A 22,966-nucleotide genomic window follows, 5' to 3' on the forward strand; every position below is an offset into this window, starting at 1 on the left:
TGCACAGCTATTAAATACTCCCTTTTTAAATCCAGTTTTTATCACTGTCAATCAAAAAATAAATCCTAAAACAGGCATGAGGATCACACATCCACAGGTCTACCTATCCTGCCCTGACAGTGATGGCTCTGACCCTTGAAGACAAAAAGAGAAATATGGTGAACGGGATAGAGGTCAGACCTCAAACATGCTGAGTCAGGTTGAGAAGGAAGGCTATTCCAAATCTCTTTTCTGGTCATTGTCTGGACCTTGTTGGTATAGAGGAAGATTTACCTTCCCTTTGCAGCATCATGAGGACCAGAGATAAAACACAAGCAAGAACATGTAGTGCACAAATTCATTTTTTTTCTAAAAATTCCCAAAATACACCATTCAATTGTATAGCCACTACCCACATGAGATTATTTAAGGGTTAATAAGTAAACGTGAATGAAAGTGGACACTTAACCTCTCAGATGAACTAACCACATTGCAAGTACTCAAAGCTAAGTATGGCCCTTGTCTGCCATATTGGACAGCAGCTATGAGATATTAGTCAGACAATTCAAGGGAACACCATTGGACAGCCCTGTTCTACATTTGCTAACACTGACTTCCATTCCCTTGCCCCAAGGGATCTTGGCATTCTGAACATGTATCTGCGTTCTCTCACCAAATCAGAAATAGGTCTAGGTGGCCAGGGCTACCATCTGGAATGAAGGGAAAGCTGCCCTTTCGTGGAAGTCACTATCTACTGTCTACAGAAGGGCCAGAGGACAGCCATGGGTGCTGGTGAATAAGGTCAGCAGCCCTTGGGTCTCTGGCTATAGCTCAGACTACAGTGTTGAGAATCACTTACAGATTTCTTCTGTGCCAGACAGCGTCCAATAGACCAACCCACTTGGCTGTACGCAAGTCTATGAGATGCACATAGACTCCCAACTGACTTAAGAGGATGAAGCTCAATGATGCTAAGAGACTTACTTAAGTCCACAGCTAAAATTGGAGGGCTGAGGTCTCCATTAGCACGCGCGCGTGTGCGCGCGCGCGCGCACACACACACACACACCACCACCACCACCACCACCAATGAAAGCTAGAGATATAAGGGGGAGGACAGGCAGAGCAACAACAAAAAAAACAATAATAAGAGGGAGGGCCTAGGAGGAATTGATTTGCCTATAGCAATGGACCACTGACAGTTGACAACAATTTCTCACGGAAGACAATCTCATATGAGCTACTGGAGATCACTTAGAGGCCCAGGAGAGCCATCTCCCAAGGGTCTGCCAAGCAAGGCTTGAAAGACACCATACCATAACCACCGGAAGATACATCTGTGACGGTGGTGGAGTCTAGAAGACAAGCATGCGACACTTCTCCTGTGTAAAGAGGGAAGGGATGCAATGCAAATGTATTTGAGGAAGCTTCCTGGAGCACGGCTCCTTATCTTTGCGCGCCCATGTTCTAGACAGCACTCGAGTCAGCCTGGAGGAGAGGCAGGGTGCGTGTCCTCCGAGAATGAGGAGCTTGAAGGGCAGGTAGACTGGGATGAGGGGTAGAGCCCGAAGAATAATGGCTCGTCTGAGGTACTGTGCAGGCTGCTGTCCCCTCTCTACCTGATTCCATCTGGCCACTTTCCTTTAAGTGACGGCACACAGGAAAGGTTGCCAGGCACTTGGCAAAGCGGGCTGCAGCCACCTCAGGCACCTCCATCAGGAGTCATGAGCTCAGCAATCCTGGCCCCTCCCTCAGCCTCTTGCCGGACAGCTCCATCTACTGAGCAAGCACCCAGCCCTGCAACACGCTCAAATGATGGCTCCAAACAGCAGTTAGGCAAGAGTAATTAAAGGCAATGTTATCTCAGTCAGTCTCTCATTAGCCACATAATTAGACTGCTGAAAATAATTAACATTCCTTTTGACAAAGGAAACAGAGGACCCATTACATTCATTAAGGCAGCCTCAAGCCGGCTGAGGAAGCTGAGTGCTCAACACCTCCAAGTCCTGCCCATGGGACAGCAGCATTGGTGACTCAAGACCAGTGGCAAGTCCTGCCCTGGGCCAGGCTGCTGGGAGAGCTGACGTATGTGACACTGTACACCTCCGTGTGACTATTACAGATAATAACACACATGCGCACAGGGAGAAAACAACCAGGAGAGGGCTGGTTGTGTCAGGGCATGTCAGGGCTGGAGACCAAGGGGATGCGTCTGCCTCCTCCCGGCCCTGAGAACGACAGAAAAGGCATTTTCTAGGAATAGTTACGCTGAGACAGCACCAGAAAACAAGAAGGAATCACAAGGACTTCCTGAAGACAGAAGGCAGATGGGAATAAGTTGAGGAGACCAGCACCCCCCCAAGTCAAACAATGAAATATCAATACTGACAGCTGTCTCCCCTAGCACATGTGATGGGACACCGTTCCAAGGATTTGCCATAAATTATCTCACTTGCAAAAATCGTGCGAGTTAGAGATGATCCTCTATATAAATGAGCCCCAAGGTAGATAGGAAACTTTTTTCCAGATCACAGTGCCAAGGCTAGGTCTGCAACACAAGTAGAATGGCCGCAAATTCTCTGCTCCTCCACTAGAGGGGCATTTTCCAGGGCCCATAGTTAGAGCAGATCTGGGACACTCGGGTCGGGGAGCAGAGATGGTGCTTATGCCCTGGACATTGGGATGGAGAGGCCAGGAGACACCTAGACACCATCGCTGCCCAGCAGGCATATCCCATCCTGCTGCCAGTAACACTGTACAAGTGGTGCCTGGAGCCAGTGCTCAGAACAGACGTTCCCAGAAGGGTGACCAGAAAAACGTGAAGATGAAAGGAACGGAGCATACAGTGTTTGTGCAAAACTGGACCAACAAAGACAACAGGGTGAGATGATTTAAAATATGATAAATATTTTCTCTGTTCTCTCCCCCCACCATGTGGCTCACTGGTATTGAACTCAGGTCACCAGGCTTGGTAACAGTGCCTTTACTTACTGAGCCACTCCACGGGCTCCAGAAGGTACTTTTAAAGATGCCTAGCATGATACAAGTACTCAATTATGATTTTGTTGAACAAAGCAAAAGCAGGTAGGCCTTGTCCCTTACATCAACCCAGCCAGGCCTTACCAGGGCTGCCCACAGCTGGCTCTCCTTTAAAGGCATGCTCTAGCTTATTGGTGTGTGTGTGTGTGTGTGTCTGCCTGCTCAGAATCCCCAACTCCCACTCCATCTGGAATGCCACTGTCTCCCAACTTTGTTTACCTACCTGCCCTTCAGTGCTCTCTCAAAGAAAAAGATATAAAATCACTCTCCCTGGAAAGAGTCCACCACAATCCTTCTGCCCAACCCCCCGCCCCCCCAATTCTTAAAGGCATCTAATTCTCCAAGGTCCCAGACAGCACTGGTTGAACTGTCCTGTGAGGTCACAATATTGACAGTTCATAGGCCTCTTACCTTTTAGCAGGTTCAAGTCTCATCTTGGTAGGCTAAAGAGAGGGCCCAGCCCTCCTTTAATACCCCACCATGTGCAATAAAGCTGAGTAATATCAGCAGTCACCTTCTACGTCATCTGCATGAACGGCAAATCAGTGGCTACTAATGGAAGAAGGATGAGGAAAACAGGTGTGGAGAAGCCATGACTCAGTGGGTCCAGGCTCAGCCCAGACTGGCTCTTCCACATGGGCCATGCCTTTGCAATGGCCCACCTGGCCCTAGAGACATTTGACTCCTATCCATTGGGCTAATCAGAATCAGCTAATCAGCAAACGCTGAGTGGATGGCTGGGGATCTGAGTAGAACAGACATGAGCACAAACCAGGAAAAGGAAGAGGAAGAGACGGCCTTTCCAGGCACAAGAACTCCACCCTGGGATTTCTATCACCTGCCAAAGTGTCCCCCATAGCACAGTCTCTCTCTCCCTCGCTTTGCTTCTCAATTATTTTATTCCTTTCACTTCTCAGGATCATGTGGTCTGTATTCTAAGGGCAGAAGACGAAGTTAAACTTTCAGGCTACTGGCTAAAACCAGAGCTTAAACCTTGCTGGTCTCACTCACACTTCGGCCTCCACGCCATGTTTCTCCCTCTTGAGATCTCATTTGGGCTTTCTAGAGCGCATGCTCCATTTCCAACATGCTCTGCCGTTCCCCCTGCAGGCGAATTCTAAAATAACCCCCAAGAAATATACCCCAGGCACACCACCCATGGCACAGACGCAAACATTCTTTTTTTTTTTTTTTTTTTTTTTTTTGGTTTTTCGAGACAAGGTTTCTCTGTGTGTAGCCTTGGCCATCCTGGATTCACTTTGTAGACCAGGCTGGCCTCGAACTCACAGCGATCCGCCTGCCTCTGCCTCCCGAGTGCTGGGATTAAAGGCGTGTGCCACCACGCCCAGCTGCAAACATTCTTATATGCATCTTGCATGTGCACACCACGGAAAGCTAAACAGGCTGTCTATGAGTGCCAAAGCACAACAGGGAGCTTGATGCTTATAAAATGTTACTTCTTGGAGGGCTGAGGATGCAGTTTCAAACCCCGGAAAACCAGTAACATTTTCCCTTATTACAGTGCCTTTCATTGTAAAAATGCAATCTTCTAAGTTCATCTTATTCAGGCATTCGCTGACATGTTCACTAAACAATCACTCAGCACCTATTTGTTCTACCAGGGACTGTACATGCAGAGACCACGGAATCAGAGGCCCTGGCCCAGGCCAAGCATCTTAATACTCCATCGGGCACACACACACATGTATAGGACACCAGTGAAAAATATTTCAAGAGTGGGATTGGGATGGGCTCAGTGGCAGAAAACTGTCCAGCATATCTGAAGGCCAGGTTTTCACCTCCAGCATAAGAGGTGATCAAGAGAGAGACCCCAATATCCATCCTGAAGTTCTCCAAAACTCTTAATGTAGCCTAATAGTAAATTAGAAAACGTGATCCTAAATACTAACGAGGATTGAGCAACCGACATAATTAGCTAAGACTATTAAGAAACCCCACCCATGTTAGTACAGAGCCATCATGAAAGATGACTGGTGGGACTCATGAGCGATTGACTCAGGGGAGGAGTTGAAGATGGCACCCAGAGTTCTGACCCTGCCCCTTTCCAGAAAGAAGAGGATCCAGGAAGAGGTGTAGGTCTGGGGAGCCACAGTAGCTATATTTCAGATGTTCTTTGTGGCCAATAGGATAGCCAGCTCAAGGCTGGACATGGCCTTGGGACCAGTACAGGACGGAACACAGAAGAAGAGGAGCATACTGGGGAGGGGGTGACATCTGAGGCTGGCAGAGGATGAGGCCCTTTGAAGGAGCCAGAGGAAGGCACAGGGGAGCAGGAGCACACTCAGGAAAAGACACTGGGACCCCTGAGAGGTGGGAGGGAGGAGAATGCCAGAGTTCAGGGCCAACTGAAGAGGAAAGAGGATGAAGAAACTTGGCCACAGAAAGGACTGGTGACTGTTTAGAAAGGTGTGGCTACGAGCTGGAGAGATGGTTCTTCCAGAGGTCCTGAGTGGCTCACAACTATCTATAATGAGATCTGGTGCACTCGTCTGGCATGCAGGCACACATGTGTGCAGAATACTGTATAAGTAAGAAATCAATTAATTAAACAACAAACCTTTAAAAGCCAGGTGGTGGTGAATGCCTTTAATCCTAGCACTCGGGAGGCAGAGGTAGGAGGATCTCTGTGAGCTTGAGGCCAGCCTATTCAAAGCAAGTCCAGGACAGCCAAGGCTATCGCAGAGAAACCCTGTCTGGAAAAATGAAAACAAACAAACAAACACCTTTAAAAAGGGGGGGGGGGGCTGGAGAGATGGCTCAGTGGCTAAGAGTGCTGCCTGCTCTTCCAAAGGTCCTGAGTTCAATTCCCAGTAACCACACGGTGGCTCATAGCCATCTATAATGTGATCTGATGCCCTCTTCTGGCCTGCAGGTGTACATGCAGGCAGAACACTATATACATAATAATAAATAAATAAATCTTTAAAAAAAAAAAAACAAGAAAGAAAGAAAGAAAAGACAGCCAGGCTTATTGGCTCACACCTTTAATCCCAGTACTTGGGAGGCAGAGGCCTGTGGATCCCTGTGAGTTCAAGGCCAGCCTGGTCTATAAAGCAAGTCCAGGACAGCCAAGGCTACACAGAGAAGCCCTGTCTTGAAAAACAAAACACACACACACACAAAACAAAACAAAAAAGAATGAAAGAAAAGAAAGAAAAACCTTGTTTCAAAAAACAAAAAACAAAAGGGATAGAAAAGAAAGGTGTGGCTGTAAAAATGGACACTGAGCTGGGCCAGGGGTGGGCTGAGGAGTTGAGAAATCAGCTTGTGAAGGGGAAAGAAAAGCTGCTGAAGTAGACAAGGAAAAGGTGTTGTCTTCCTTCTTCCTTCTATCCCTCCCCTTTACCCTTCTCCTTCCTTTTCTTCACCTTTCTCTTTCTCCCTTTGAAGATGAGAGAAATCTAAGAGGGTCTGAGTATTAGCTCACAGCAAGGGAGAGTCTGTGAATGGGGTATACCTTGTGGGACTCACCCAGATGTCCTGGACTGGCCTGTCGGTCTAGAAAGGAGCATAGTTAAGCTCCACTTCCACAGTAGGCAGGATACGTGTGCCACTTTGGTTTTTATCTTAATTTATTATTATATTATTAGTGGTGGTGGAGGTAAAACCCAGGGCTTCTAAGCAAGTACTTAGCACTATATCCTCAGCATGTGCATATTACTTGACTCTTCTTGACAGAGAAGACACCCAGACATACAGAGTTAAGTGTAACCTATGTGAGGTCATACAAATACTGTGATACTGTAAGCCAGACCTAGAGACCAAGCAGCCAGCACCTAGTCCTTGCCTCTTCCTTCCCAGGAAGGAGGCTTGGAAGGCAGCTATCAACAGCATAGTGGGTGCTGTAGATTCTCGCTGGTTCCCATTTACCCAAACTCTGCAATTTCTACATGACTTTAGAGTGTTCTAAGGAAAAGAACATTCTAAATTATAATTATAATTGTGTGTGTGTGTGTGTGTGTGTGTGTGTGTGTGTGTGTGTGTGTGTGTGTAGTGGTTTTTCAAGACAGGGTTTCTCTGTGTGCACCTGACTATCTTGGACTATCTGTAGACCAGGATGGCCTCAAACTAGAAATCCCCCTGCCTCTGCCTCCCAAGTGCTGGGATTAAAGGTGTGTGCCATCACCACCATTGAAGGCTTTGATTTTGTTTTGAGGTGCTGGGAATTGAACCCAGGGCCTTATCATGCTAGGCAAGCACATGGACACTGAGATAGACCCCAGTCCCTTTTGCGGGGTTTTCAGTATCGTTGCTGTCTTGGTTTGGTTTGGTTGAGACTGAGTCTCGCTGTGTATCCCAGGCTGGCCTCTACAGCCTACTAAGTGCTGGGATGCCAGGTGTTGCCCACCACACCCAGCATTAGGGTGGCTTTACTGGATGCTATATGAGCCGGGAATGCCACTAACATGTAAATTGAAATGTGCGTCATCATTTTGGAGAGTGACAACACTCCTCAGTAGCACCTTTCCTGGTATGTTGAGTCGCCTACCATACACACCTGTATCTCATTTCTAGTCATCCCATTCTCAGAGGTTACTGTGCGAAGGAGGCAGCCTCTGACTTCCAGGTGGGTTATGACAAACCAATTACATACGGAATATATGATACTGCGTGATAATTAATGTCTCCCTTTATTTCTGTTTTAGATTAGAGTTAACCCTTTATACTGACTTTAAAAATTAATGTAAAGGCAGCATGTATGTTTGCATCTCTCTGTAGTCTCAGCATTTGGGAGGGAGGCGAAGGCTGGAGAAGTGAGAGGGTCTGAGGTCAGCCAGGGGAACAGAGTAAGTTCAAGGCTAGCCAGAGCTAACCAAAACCCAGACAAAACAAACCTCCAAATGGCTTGGCGTGGTGGCCCAAACCTGTAAGCCCAGCTACTTGGGAGCCTGTGGAAGAAAAAAGGAGACATTGCTGCGCTACAAAGTGAATGTTAGTCAAGCCTGGGCAATGTAGTGAGACCCTGCTTTAAAATAAAAATACAAAGGGCCAGTGGTGGCGCACGCCTTTAATCCCAACACTCGGGAGGCAGAGGCAGGCAGATCTCTGAGTTCAAGGCCAGTCTGGTCTACAGAGCAAGCTCCAGGACAGCCAGGGCTACACACACACACACACACACACACACACACACACACACAAACTGTCTCAAAACACAAACAAAAATACCATCAAACAAACAAACAAAATCTTGGGATATAATTCAGTGGTAAAGTATGGGGACCAAGTTCCATTACTACACACACACACACACACACACACACACACACACACACACACAGATCAAGAGAGCAAGAAAATGGGAAAGAGGTAAGGGGAGAAAACAAACACAAGTAAATAGCACCAACAATAACTAAAAAGGGCTGGGAACACTAGCTTTTCATGTACAGCCCTGAGTCTGATCTCCAGCACTGAGAAAATGGACAAAAGTTTATATATTATATAAATTATATATGTATATACTATATTTAATACATATTAATATAAATAGGATATTATATATTATATTATAATTAATATATAATATTTATAGATTATATAAACATATATATGTAGGTCCCAGTGTCTGAATTTTATTCAGAGTAATTAGACCCTACAAATATGCTGACTAAAATAAGGCATCATTGTAGGCTGTGCCTTTAAAAGCAAAGGGAACTGCAATGCAAGAGGAACAAGAATTAGGGTAGATTCTAGTGATCTGTCCCACAGACTAAAGACAACGTCTTTCCCTGACATTGACAGGCTCTCCCAATTGATTATTATATAGATGATATGGCCAATCTCCAATTGAGAACCTTTGGGAAATGCCATTTGCCTAACTAATTTAAGTGATACTCTATCTCAGCACTTTTCCCCCAGCACAATATAACAATAGAAAGATCACAAGTCATCTGGAGGGGGCAAGGAGAAGATAAATGACCCAGTGTCTGGAGGCAGAGATGTGCTTAAAGGAAGTCAGAGAAACAGGTGCCAGGCTAGGTCTGTGGAATATCTTCCTTAATGGATATAAGATGAGTAAACAGTAAGGAAGAGGATGCTTAGGGATATTTGTGGAAAATGCCATGTTGTGAGGAATCATGGACAGAAACAGGGACACAGAAGGGAGCGGCAGAGCCAGAGATGTTTACAGCTCAGCCTCCTGAGAGGGGCTGACTAATTACTAGTCAGGGAAGTGCCTAACCTTCCACAGGCCTGGCCGTTATTTCTCAGCACAGAGAAAGTAGAAGGGTGTGTGCCTGTGAATGAGAGAGGATAGACAGTTGGTCTGTCACAAATAAATGAGGGATATGTAGGGGCCAAGTGGGAAGGAGAGGGAAGAACCTGCTTTATGAAAGGTCCAAAACCGGCTGGGCATGCTGGTACTAGCCTTTAATCCCAGCACTCAAGAGGCAGAGGCAGAGGCAGGCAGATAGGCATGAGTTCAAGGCCAGCCTGGTCTACAAAGTGAGTCCGGGACAGCCAGGGCTACACAGAGAAACCCTGCCTTAAAAAAGAAAAAGAAAAAGAAAAAGAAAAGTCCAAAACCACGGTAAACATGCAAACAGGAGGAGGAAGAGAGCACAGTAATAAAGTCTATTCTGTCACTTTGCATTTCTGTGTAGTTTTCTGTTTGTTTGCTTGTCTGTAGAGTTTTTGCATGTCCCACAAGAACTTTAAAAAGGCCAGGTGTGGTGGTACGCACTTTTAATTCCAGCACTTGGGAGGCAGAGGCAGGTGGACTGCTGTGAGTCAAGGCCAGCCTGGCCTACACAGCAAGTCCCGGACAGCCAAGGCTAAACAGAGAAACCCTGTCTTGAGGGAAAAAAAAACTTAATAAAATTTCCAGATATGTGAGCAAGCAGTTGTGGCTTATGCTTGTAGTTCCTAGTACTTGGGAAGATGAGGCAGGAAGGCTGTAACAGCATCCTGGGCTTTAGGCCAGCCTAGACTACCCAGTAAGGCTTCATCTCAAATAGCCAATCTAAATAAATGAATAAAAAAATGCCCAGTCAACACAGTTGTAGGGATTAAAAAACAAACTAATGAGCAACAAGAAGTTGCATCACTTCCCAGATGAAATAGAAGAAACGAGGTCTTGGGACTCCAAAGGAACACCCAAGTACAGGAAACGCCCCCAGGAACCATCAAGCTTACTCGTGTGAGCTGAGTATGCCAAGGAGGGATAGCCTCTAGCAGGTATGCCCCAGTTCATCTTAGGGCCACAGCCTTAGTTAGTGGTGCGAGAGTCTCTCCGGGGATGAACTGTAGGCTGGGACCAGGTGAGGCAAGAAAGGCACTGGCAACTGAGCACTGTCGTACTGGACAGTAACCACAGCACTTAGCTCGAGGCAGGAAGGTTTCAAGTTCAAGGCTAGCCGGGGCTACATAGCAAACCTCAGGTCAAAAACTAACAAAGACCATTTGCTTGAAGTTCAAAATGTAAAGCAACTTAGGTGTGTGTGTGTGTCTGTCTGTCTGTGTGTCTATGTATAATTAGACACAAAATTTTGTGTACATGTATGTGTTCTGGAAGCTGGAAGAGAACATGGGATCCTCTAAAGCTGGAGTGACAGGTCAAGGTGAGCCGCCTGACATGTGTGCTAGGATCTGAATTCTCGTCTTCCATAAGAACAGCAAGTGATCCTAGCCATTGCGCCATCTCTCTAGCCACCGTAAATGATATTTTAAAGCAACATTTTCAAAATTCAGTAAACCATGGCCAACGGCAGCAGCTCTTTGTGGGAAACAATGGTTGGGATTCAGGAGAAGTCAGTGAAATAGAGATTCTTCTGAAGTTCTGTGACATTCAAAAAGTTCAAAAGACCTAGCCAGGTGCAGTGGCGCATGCCCGTAATCCCAACACTCAGAGAAGCAGAGGCAGGTGGATCGCTGTGAGTTTGAGGCCAGTCTGGTTTACAACGTGAATCCAGGACAGCCAAGGCTACAACAGAGAAACCTTGTCTCGAAAGAATAGAAGAAAATAAACGAAAATTAATTAATTAATTAAAGTAAAATGTTCAAAGGACCATCAGAGCCAACAGCGGCTCTGCTGAGCAATGTAATATAGAGCCTCAAACACTTATCCCAACACCCTTGGAATTAAAAATGTTTTAGATTTCTGAAAAAGTAATTCTGAGCACATATAGTAAATGACACAATTCCCACAGCTGGGGTTCGGGAGGGAATCATCCCTTAGATAAACATACTAATGCCACTGCAGTGACATCGTTGAGCACTCACAGCCTGCAGTGAGAGTAGCCGTCAATGACCTCCTTAGTCCAGGTTAGGTCCTATTATCATCAGTGGCATCTCAGTTTAAGAATGTTACATTTCATTGTCACTGAAGAGATCTGTGGCGTAATGAGCATTAATTAGTCTCTGAAAGGGAACAGGCAGCAGACTGGAACCTGGAGTGTTTGAGGTTTTTTTTAATATATTTTATTAATTTATTCATATTGCATCTCAATTGTTATCCCATACTGTGTATCCTCCCATTCCTCCCTCCCTCCCATTTTCCCCTTATTCCTCTCCCCTATGACTGTGACTGAGGGGGACTTCCTCCCCCTGTATATGCTCATAGGGTATCAAGTCTCTTCTTCGTGGCCTGCTATCCTTCCTCTGAGTGCCACCAGGCCTCCCCATCCAGGGGATGTGGTCAAATATGGGACACCAGAGCTCGTGTGAAAGTCAGACCCCACTCTCCACTCAACTGTGGAGAATGTCCTGTCCATTGGCTAGATCTGAGTAGGGGTTCGAAGTGGACAAATGGATTGAACTAGAAATGATCATAATGAGTGAGTTAACCCAGAAGCAGAAAGACTCAAATGGTATATACTCACTTATATCTGGACACTAGCCCAAGGGGCATGTCCCATGAAAGTCTTCACTTACTAGGAGTGGGACAGAGGGGAGGACATCCTATTGGGACTCTAGATGAGAGAAGCATGGGAGAATGGGGAAATAGAAGGATCCAGAGAGTCCTAGAAACCTACAAGAAGAACATTATGATGGGCAGATCTGGGCCCAGGGGTCCTGTTCAAACTATGGCACCAGCCAAGGGCAATATGTGGAGTGTTTGTTTCAAACTCACTCCAAAAAGAGTAAAACTGCAGAGCCTCAGTGGCCATCGCCCAGAGTGTGATTCCTAAGAGTTGGTCAAGTCTAGAATAGCCATGTCATGAAATATGTCCCCAACTAGTATTACACACATCTTCTGTACATTAACCTTGACAAATGCTGGCAAAAGACCCAGGTGGGAGGCAGGGCGTGGTGGCACACGCTTTTAATCCCAGCACTCGGAAGGCAGAGGCAGGCAGATTGCTGTGAGTTCGAGGCCAGCCTGGTCTACAAAGTGAGTCCAAGATAGCCAAGGCTACACAGAGAAACCCTGTCTCAAAAGAAACCAGAAGAAGAAGAAAGAAGAAAGAAGGAAGGAGGAGGAGGAAGAGGAGGAGGAGAAGGAGGAGGAGGAAGAGGAGGAGGAAGAAGAAGAGGAGGAGGAGGAGGAGAAAAAGAAAAAAAAAAAAGAAGAAATAGAAAAAGACCCAGATGGAGTTGTTGGAGTGGGGATGTGGGGAGAGGAAAAGACAGTGCCGGGAGCGCTCCAACACCAGAGCGAGGAACCAAAAGTGCATCTGAAGTCCTGAGCCCACAGGATCCTAAGAGTTAGTAGAAAACAAAATAGTAAACAAGATGCGATGGCCCCCAACGATCTGTAATGTAACTCCGCCTCCAGAGGCTCCAGCACTCCTCCTGACCTCTTCAGTGTCCTGCACCTATGCGCTGCACACACATACAGTCAGGCAGACACAAACACACATAATTATTTTAAGGTAAGTGCAATCATAGACTATTGCAGGCTGAAGGGACCTAATCCACACCCACGTCTTAACGATGATGAAACAAAGATTTGGAGAAGCCAGGGCCCTGCATAAGTTAGCAATAGGCAACTACGGGCTCCGATTGCCAACTTCAGGCTCACAGCCCTTGGCATAAAAGCATGCAATAATAGCAAATTAGTGATGAAATGACAAGAGGAGTTGAAAGATACCAGCAGAAGTAGTTTGGGCCAAATATACCTCTGTGGCTAAGATGAGCTCTAATGCCCACGGACAGGCAGATGAGGACCTGACAGCTAGTGCGTCCATAGGAGGCAGTGAGGGCATACGCATGACAGGTCACCTAGGCAGGTGGATTAGACTCCGGTAAAAGACTCAGATGGAAATGTTGGAGTGGGGGTGTAGGGAGAGGAAAAGACAATGCCCCAATGCCAGAGTGAGGAACCAAAAGTACACCCCAAACCAGCATTTATCTAGCATGTTCCTGTAGTCTTCACAACCCCTCCCTCGTGGGAAGCAGCCTAGCACTGTGGTTTAAAAGTGCACTCTCTGGAGTCAGATTTCCTCTATTCAGATCCCAACACTAACGCAGACCAACTATGTGGCCTTAGACAAATTGCTTTAACCTCCCTTTGCCTCAGTTTATTCACTGGTACAATTGAGACAGCGGAAGCACCTCCCTCGTGGGGATTGAGAGTGTGTTCACTGTGCTAAAAATAGCACTTTGCTCTACTGTCACCTCTTAAGTGTCCCAAGTTGACCGTTCTAGGAAGCCCCCACAGATACCCAAGTCTGCAGAAATGCAAGTCCCCTACACAAAACACACATGATCCGGGCACATCCTCCACATGTTTTTAATCATCTCTGGATTGCTTGTCATACATAATAAATACTATATGAACAGTAGCTATGTGGTATTGTGTAGAAAATAATGGCAAGAAAGGTCTATACATATTCAGTACAAACACTAATTTTTTTTTCCGAACTGTTTTCTCAGGAATTGGTTGAATTCACCGAGGCATAACCTTTGGATACAGAGGATGGCTATGTAAGAACACAGTGTTAATTGTTCTCATTAACTTGTCCAGATCAAGTGTGTGTGTGTGTGTGTGTGTGTGTGTGTGTGTGTGTGTGTGTGTGTGTGTGTGTGTGTTTGTGCGTGTCCATATTCTTGTGTATGGGTGCAGAAGCATCTGTGTAGAGGCCATAGGTTGACATGGAGTCTTCCTTAGCGACACTTCACCTTCTTTTTGACACAGAATCTCTTACTGAGCTTGGCACTCACTGATTCAGCGTGGCTGGCTGGCCAGTAAGCTCCAGGGATCCACGCTCTCTGCCTTCCTAGTGCTAGGATTATAATGTGTGCTCTGGTGCCTCCACAGGTTCTGGGGATCCAAGCCGACACCTTCATGGTTGCATGGCAGGCACTCCACCACTGGACTCTTCGCCCCAGCCTCAAGTACAGGACCCTTTTCTCTGGCTTCGGCTCCCCGAGTGCTGAGCAGGTAACAGTACAGCTAACTTGACAGTTGCATTTTTATGTATATATGTGCCTGTGGGTGGGTATACGGAAACAACAGTGCTGGTGGAGGCCAGAGGCCTTGGATCCCTGGAGCTGAGGTGTATAGTTATTGGGAACAGAAGTAGGGTTCTCTGCCTCCCTAGTTCTAGGATTAAGGGCATCTGCCACCACTGCACAGGAGCAGTATGCTTTCATAACTGCTGAGCCATCTCCCCAGCCCTGATATTTATGGTTTTAATGAAATGTGTATAAAAAGATGTTAAGTCTGAAATCTTAGCTAAGATACCAAGATACAAAAGGCATAGTGTTTGCCAGTGTCACACACACACACACACACACACACACACACACACACACACACACAATGGTGTGCAAGCTCCTTGCCCACACTGAGGGGACAAATGGTCAGAATAGGCAGACACTGCAGAGCACCTCCGCAGAGGAATCTGGAGAACGCTGTTCCTGGGCTACGGCCACAGAGAATTTGCTCTGAGGGCTGGGTGGTGAGCGGAGCTGCTGCAGGACCCCCTCAGGAAACTTGATGTCTGTTTCCTGCAAGAGAGAAAATGCCATAGGGATAAACACATGCTGAACCACAGACTGGCCATCAGCTGCTGGAAGAGCGAGGGAGACCAATGAGCTGGCAGTAAGCCGGTACCTCAGGTTCACTGCTCCAAAGGATATAGGACTGGTTTGTAAAACTAATATGGGAGAAGATCTCATCCAAAGAGCCTATGTGGACACACTAACGGGACTTAGTGGGGAAGCCTGGGCATAAAGAACTGGTACTGGAGACTCTGAGGCTAGAGCAGTGACGTGCAGCGAAGGGTAATTTGCTCTTTCTTATGTCTTTGTTTGTTTGTGTGTTTGTTTTGAGACAAGGTATCACTTTATAGCCCAGGCTATCCTGGAACTCACTGTACAGCCCTCACTGGCATTGAACTTGTGGTGAGCCTCTTGCTTCGGCCTCCTGATGCTGGCACTGTTAAGCACGAGTCACCATGTCCAGTGATAAACGTCCCATTGTGACTATCTCAGAAGCCGGGAAAAGAGCCGATCTTGAGAAACCCACGAGCGTGGGCATGAGAGAAAGAATCGGCCTTCCGTGTAATCATGGCCCAGGAAACAACACTGCCAGCCACTGAACACTTTCCTGTCCTTTGCAGTTCAGTGACAAAGACCTGGATGCATGAAGTACTGAATTGAGGCCATGTTTGACTTAGCATGACCACAGGACCCTCTACTGCCTATGAATAACCAGAAATCTTAGAACGCCTGCCTGACTGCTCATCCTCGAGCAGGGAAAGGAGTAAACTCATTGAGTAAACACAAAGGCATCCTGGGGCGCAGAACTATTGGTGAAAAACTATTAAAATGAAATGTTTCCCCTTCTAGTTAACGTGGCCTCCCATGGGGCTGGAAGAGAGGCAGCAGTGCTTATAAGAGTGCTGGCTGTTCTTCTAGAAGACCCAGGAACCCCACTGCAGGTTATAACCTCCTTAACCCTAGAGGGACTCCAGTGCCCCCTTCTGGCCTTCATGGGTACTGAATACTTGTGGTGCAGAGACATATACACACACAAAAAAACCATACACATAATTTTTTAAAAATCCAAATGGCTAAGCCTCTCATACCCTCAGAGGTATGAGGATCAATACCAGAGATGACTGGCAAAGAGGGGAAAACAGAGTAGGCAGGGGCAGAAATGGTTGGCTTGGTGGAACGCACTTGCTCCTCTACCCTGAATATTAAAAAAAAAAAAAAAAAGCCAGAGGATGGATACGGATGAATAAAAGAGTGGGTAGATCCTCAGATAATCATAAAAGAGTGGGTAGATCCTCAGATAATCGGCCCTGTTCAATCGAGCCTCAGATGGTCCAGTTCCATGAGCAAAGAGGCCATGACCTGGAGCACTCTGCCGGAGTTCACGGTTTGGTCTTGTTCCTTCAGGCAACGCAGGGCAGTAGGAGAGGCGAGGCCTCACAAGCGCTGTGCTACCCAGGAGGGTTCAAGCAAAGTCCGGAAGACCTAGGAAACAGCAGGGGAGGAGGACAGAGGAGTCTGCCAAACCCAAGTGCAGAATGTGAGACAGCCACAAAGCCATGCTGCAGCTGTCCTGAGAGGCGGCCCTGGGACCACGAGAGGTGGTGGGAGGGTGGACGTTAAAGTTTAAGAGAAGGCAAAGGTGGTTCTCACTGTGCTTCAGGGAGCAAGAAGAAAGGCACATCTACCTCCCCCCTCCCCCACTGCCTCAGTAGGACAAAGGAGTAACGCCAATCCTGTTACCCCTTCACTAGAAAGTTCTTCCTGCAGCTCTTGCTTTACGCCTTGGCTTCCAGCACGGCTCCATACCCCCTCCACTCCACCCTGGCTTCCCATCTGTGACTCCAGTCAGTTCCAGATAAACTGAGTTGTCCCCGAGAAAGGCCAGAATCACCCCCCAACCCCACCGGATCATCCAGCACGCTCCCTAGGAGAAAGGTTATCAACAGTCTCATCTGGCAATTCCTATTTTACACACAGGGAAAACCAAAAGCCAAAGGAATCACACCCCGTGTACAGAGTCACCGAGCTGAGTCCACAGCTTGTGTCCTTGTCCCTACCATACAATTCTATCAAATAGCTTCTTGACAACTCTTCTATGGTCAGGCCACCTCTCCCAGGCCTCCTCTCATACCTTTCCATAAACACCCCCAAATGATATGAGACACAAAGTCGAATTGTCTAGGACTGAGGACAGTTACCACTGAAGTCACTGGTTATCTCTAACTGGGGTAATTGGTGACTATAAATCCTTTCTCAGAATAAGGTAGCCTGATGGATATATGGTAATCTGATGAATATAAGGTAAACTTATTTTTTTTTTCAATGCCGGGGATTGATCCCAGGTGCTTGTGAATGCTTAGGCAAACTCTATACCACTGATTTATGGTCCAAGCCCTAGTGTTATGTTTTCAGTACTTTGCAAAATATATCTGGGACTCAAGTCATTATCAAGTCCCCTAACGTACAGGGTGGACAAGGGGAGAACTTGGAGGACAAAGACTAGAGACAATAATTTGCTTAGATGAGCTGCTCTGACAGGCAGGAGGGTAACAGAAAGGAAAATGCTGCCCAAGAGCCTGATCAACAAGAGGAAAATGTTAGCATCAGAGAGACGGGAGTTTATAAGCTACATTGCTATGCCGAGCAGAACGCCTGTTCCCTTTATAATAACTTCCAGGCCATCTGGTCTACCTCCCCGCTGCAGGCTACCGACTTCACCTCCTCTCCTGAGCACGCACGAGGATGCTAGTTTTCAAGAATCTGTACTTGCACCTTCCTTCAGCTGGCCACATTTAGGTCACATCAACTCTCCTTACACGCTCACACGTCACTCACCAGTGTCGATGTTTGTTCTGTCACTCAACCATCAATTAAGCACTCATAATCTGCAGCTTAATCAGACCTCAGTTCAAGTCCCAGGCCGGACACTTCTGGCTGTACGAGATGTACAATGACTCTTGCATAGACTCACTCAGTCTTTCCAGCCATAAAACGGGAATAATCAATAGCAGCTTTCTCACTTAGGTGAGAGGAGACCATACCAGTAGTACTTAGCCAGTGGCTGGCACATACTAAGTATTCAATACATGGTGACTGTTCACTGCTAGTGCTCTGACCGCTGAAGCCAACCGAGACCCCATTTGTAGAATTAAATTTCAGAGCACGGAAATGGGTCACACAAGGTCAACCAAGAGGGAGTATTCCCAGATTTCCTGATTTTGGAGAAGTTTCCTTAAAACAATTTCCTTGTCCAGTGACCTAGAAGTCTGGATATCTGATGACATCCAACTATCACAGCTGGTGGTTTACTAAGTACTTTCACATGCCAGAAATTGAGCGGGCATAAAAGTTTGAAGGCACCTATATCAGGCCCGTATAAGAAAGTCACCTCATTGCTTTGGGCGAGGAAAAAAAAAAAAAAAAGCCAGGCATGGTGGCACACACCTTTAATCCTAGCACTTGGGAGGTAGAGGCAGGTGGATCGCTGTAAGTTCAAGGCCAGCCTGGTCTACAAAGTCTACACAGAGAAACTTTGTCTTGAAAAACAAAAAACAAAACAAAACAAAAAAGGCGCTGTACAATAAATATCAGAGAAAACTCCAGATCTGCTGCTTATATTGCTCAATAATTGCAATATTTATTGTCCATATCTGTATTATGATGTAGATAATAGTGTGACCAATGTTGTCCAGATTCCTTATTCATGGCTCTGTGTGTGTGTGTGTGTGTGTGTGTGTGTGTGTGTGCGCGCGCGCGCGCGCGCGCGCGCGCGCTTTTTAATTGGGAAAAGAGAGAGAGAGATCTAAAGACTAGGAAATAAGATGGCGCCTAGTTAGGGCTACCCCTAGACAGACAATGAGGGTTGTCCATGCATTAAACACAGATCCATGCTCTTCCCTGAGATCCAACTCCCATAGTATTGGAAGGCGCTATGCAAGCTGCTAAGGGAGAAAAGCAAGCAACAGCCCTACCCAGCCGTCAAGCCTGGGAACCACAACACTGACTGGCCTGCCAAGATCTCGCCAATGGTGCAATAGTTGCACTTTTATCTTGGGGGTAACCCACAGCTATCTAGCTGGACCTGAGGACTGCTTAAGAGGAAGGAAGTCATGCTAGGTGCTGCAAACAAGCTAACTAATCATGGCCGGAGAAGGAACAGACCCTAGGACAGAAGCTACTACTGCCAGTTTCCTAAACCCGTGTAAGCTTTAACAGTAACCCAGATGCTTCTCCTTACACGCACAGGTAAGTGTAGCTCTCGCCCTTCATCAACAGTTGGGGACCATTACAGAGATGTACAACTGTCAGATGTAGAGAGTAAACGACTGGAGTAGCCCGGTGTGGTAGCACAACAACTTTAATCCCAGCACTTGGGAAGCAGAGGCAGGTGGATTACGGTGAGCTCCAGGCCAGCCCGGTCTACAAATCCAGTTCAGGCAACACAGAGAACCCCTGTCTCGAAAAAAACAAAACAACAACAACAACAACAAAAAAAAGACTGTGCTTGTCCCCACCCACAACTGATGCATCGGCAACAGAAACCCTAGACCTAAGGGTCAGAGAAAATCATCGAACAGGCTGTAAAAAGGTTTAAGGAGCTGGGATTACCAGGATGCCTACTACTAGTTAACATCTTCCAGACACGACAGGGAAGCAGCACCCATGGAATCTCAACAACATGGCTGCCTACACAAGACCTGCATCATGGCAACATCAGTTGTCACACCAACAGTGGATGGAGGGAGGGAATTTCACAAGATCCCAAGGCAATCATTGGCTGCCGAGAGAGGGAGAGTCAGGTTTCTTCAGGGATGAGGCTCTTGATTTGCCCAAACCTAAGTAGTTAGCCCTAAACACATCTACAAAGAGCAACATTACATAGACCCAGTAGGTTATATACGTAACAGTAATAGTTAAAGAAGTCATGAGAGGGAGCGGGGCATAGGAGGAGTTGGACAGGAAGAGGAAAGGAAGGAAATGATGTAAATACAGTAAACATGTATAAAGCTCTCAAAAATGTTTAAATGAAAACAAAACAGATCCCCGCCAATGGTCCCTAGAATGGCAGTCATTATCTGTTATCATCTACAAGTCCGGCTTCTTGCTGCTCTGACTGAAGCCCTGTTATACATTTATCTCAGAGCATGAATGGCTTCCTTAGAAGTTCAGAGAAGAACGCTGTCTCTGTGGCCCTTTGATCTCTTGGCTGGCATCTCAAGACTTGGGGTTGGTCTCCAAGGCCTACTGAAACCTCTCTTGTGAAGACGGACCAGTCTGGAAGCTCGTGTGGCACAGGTGCCTCTTAAAAAGCAGAAACAGTGAGTGAATGGACCTCCTAGAAGTCATTTATCATCTGACTCCACCTGATAAAGTGGTCAGAAGGGGGTGATCCAATAAGTCCCCAATGTGGGGCCTCTGGAGAGAAGGGCTGTGACAGAAAGGCTCCCGCCCATCAATTTCTTTATCAACTAGATATCCCAATATTACGTGGCCAGTAAAATTGTGTACTTCGCCAAGATTCCAGAGGAAAGAGTGGGTTCAAGATCCAAGCCCTTGCCGGGAGGTGGTGGCACACGCCTTTAATCCCAGCACTTGGGAGGCAAAAGCAGGTGGATCACTGTGAGTTCAAGGCCAGCCTAGTCTACAAAGCGAGTCTAGGACAGCCAAGGCTACACAGAGAAACCCTGCCCTGGCCACATAGATTGTTAGCCACAATATCAATGTTTCTGACTCTTTTACAGCACCAGCCATGACAGAGACCGGGAGGTCTCCAAGTCCCTGGGAGCCCCCAGAGAAAATGAGACGGTGGGGTCTAGAAGTTCAGGTGTGCACATAGTGATGCCTATGTTGTCCCTTTACAGATTGCTAGACTTGACCATATATTGACCATATATCCATCCCCATCACAGATCTGTCAGCAGTAGAAGGAGAGAGACAGCTTCCTGTGAGAGCCATTCTCTGAAGGAGCAGCCGGGCAACATCACCCTACAGTTTCAACCCCACTAAATTTATGGGTAGGGGAACTGCTGCCGGAAGGAGTGTCAAGCAGAACCTTTGCGTGGAGGCGTGAAGGAGCCTACTCCTGGAGCCTAATATGCATGAGCAAAGAGAAGCAAGCAGGTTTTCCGTGTTAGCCTGAGAGTGAACAGGGTCTCACTCACTCACCCTCCACTTTATGATGGATATGTGTGCCACAGAGAAACCGTTTGCTTTCCCACAAATGGCAGCAGTATGGAGTGTCCCACAGCTTGATCTGAGGCAAATATATATTTTTTTTATTTCCAGCCAAGGTATCATTATATACTCTTGTTGGTCTGGAACTCTCTTTGTAGACCAGGCTGGCCTCAGATCCCTCTTGCCTTTACCTCCCGAGAGCTGGGATTACAGGCATACGCCACCATGACAGCCCAAATGACCTGAGCCAAACCTACAACACCAAGACGCTCTTCAGGCATCTTGGAAACGTAAAAGGCAAGTCTCACAAGACAACTTATTCTAAACCTTCTCGAATCCCTGGAGAAGAGCATCAGCACATAACAGCCAGTATGCTGAGTGTGACTCGAGGACCATCACCAGAAATGCCATCTCCTGTTCCTTTCCCCTCAAAATGCCTTACATTTTACTTTTCAAAACAAAACAAACATTCTGGTTTCTGAAAAGGCGGGAAGAAGCCGAAAAATATAGCTAGTTTCAGATGATCTTACTCCCTTCCCATAGTCTCTCCTTGGCCAGGGATGAATAAAAAGGAGCTGAGAATGTGCCAGGACAGAAATTACACTTTAAAAGGGAATGCTCCTAAATTGAACAAAACAAACAAACAAACAAAATCATTAAAACCCAAACCACCTTGTCTGTAATTAGAGGGTAGAAAGAGTGGGGAGGAGGGGGGTAAAGGGACACAAATTTGAGAGCAGTGAGCAGTGGAAGGGTTAGCTATCCTTTTTCTCCCTCAAGGACAGCCAGATCTGATACGGCAGGCTGCCTCACTTTACTGCCCTTGGCCAGCTCTCTCCCTGTGGTACCAGAGCCCCTACACCATCAAAGACTCTTTTCAGAGCCTTAACTGTGACTCTCACTAATGTCCTAGCTTGTCATCTCCTTCAGAAAGCTCTAAGACGTCCCATGAACAGAGGCAGACAGAAAAACCACTCACCGCTCCGTGTACCAGAGCAACTTTTCTGATAAAAAAATGATACTTTTAAAACTAACACCGACCTTGCCCTATCGCAAACGCTGTAATTCAGCCCTTCCCTGTAAAATGACACTTTTCCCTTTAGAAATAATCAGGGGTCAACTGAAATAAACGTGGCATAAGGACTCACTAACTCTTCTAATACCTTTCACTCAAGAACTCCAGGCTTTTAAATCAATTTATAAATGTAGGAAATCAAGCCCCATCCCTCTCAAAGGAGGGAATCAAGGGAGCTCCGTGTTCTTACCTCAGAGCCTGTGTGTCTGAAGAACAGTCAGTCCATAGAAAAGCCTTCTTGCACCCTTTCTGCTGGGGAGGTCAGGCCACTAGCTGTGCCACTATCCTCAGCTGTGAATCAACAGCCTGGGACAAACCCAACTTGGACAGCGATAATCCACCCTGCCTAGCTAGCTGGAGGGAGGAGCTTCGTAGAAGTGGGGGCTGCCTGTGAGTTAGCCACCGGACTTAACCTTAGCTATTTTAGTTCCGGGACCATTGATGGAACACACTCAGGGTCCTTCCTTTTCTCTCCTGGCCCCTGACAAGTCCAGGAATATCCCTTGATCCCATTCTGAAGTGGCCAAAATCAACACTAGTTCAACTGATCATTTCTCTCCAAAGACCAGTGGTCCATTGCCCCCGCTGCCTGTCTCTCCTCCTAAACACAACATCTCAGAAAGGGAAAAGAATCATCATCTCAGCCCAGCCCTCGTGCCTCTAAGCCTAGCCGTCCTTACAGACCCGCCCTTGGTCCAACCATGAGTGGCATCAGCTCCCTCACAGAGATGCAAGAGCCTCACCTAGAGACTGCCTACTACGTCCCCTGTCTTCTTCGGTCAGACCCTAGACAGA

At 46.8% G+C, this 22,966-nt stretch overlaps 1 protein-coding gene across 5 annotated transcripts in view; it reads right to left on the minus strand.

The window, feature by feature from the left end:
• Tmem229b (transmembrane protein 229B) overlaps positions 1–22,966 on the minus strand; it is a 44,176-nt gene that overhangs the window by 19,521 nt on the left and 1,689 nt on the right. The window contains exon 1 of one of the 5 annotated variants that reach the window (XM_051148220.1): positions 22,362–22,792. The exons of 3 other annotated variants lie outside the window; for them this stretch is intronic. The gene's annotated coding sequence lies outside the window, so the exon portion shown is untranslated. Of the gene's footprint in view, positions 1–3,429; positions 3,499–22,361; positions 22,793–22,966 lie in introns of those variants that run through there. One more of the 5 variants, XM_051148210.1, reaches the window with a different exon arrangement.

The sequence above is a fragment of the Acomys russatus genome, chromosome 1 (genome assembly GCF_903995435.1).
Source record: "Acomys russatus chromosome 1, mAcoRus1.1, whole genome shotgun sequence".
Lineage (NCBI taxonomy): Eukaryota > Metazoa > Chordata > Mammalia > Rodentia > Muridae > Acomys > Acomys russatus.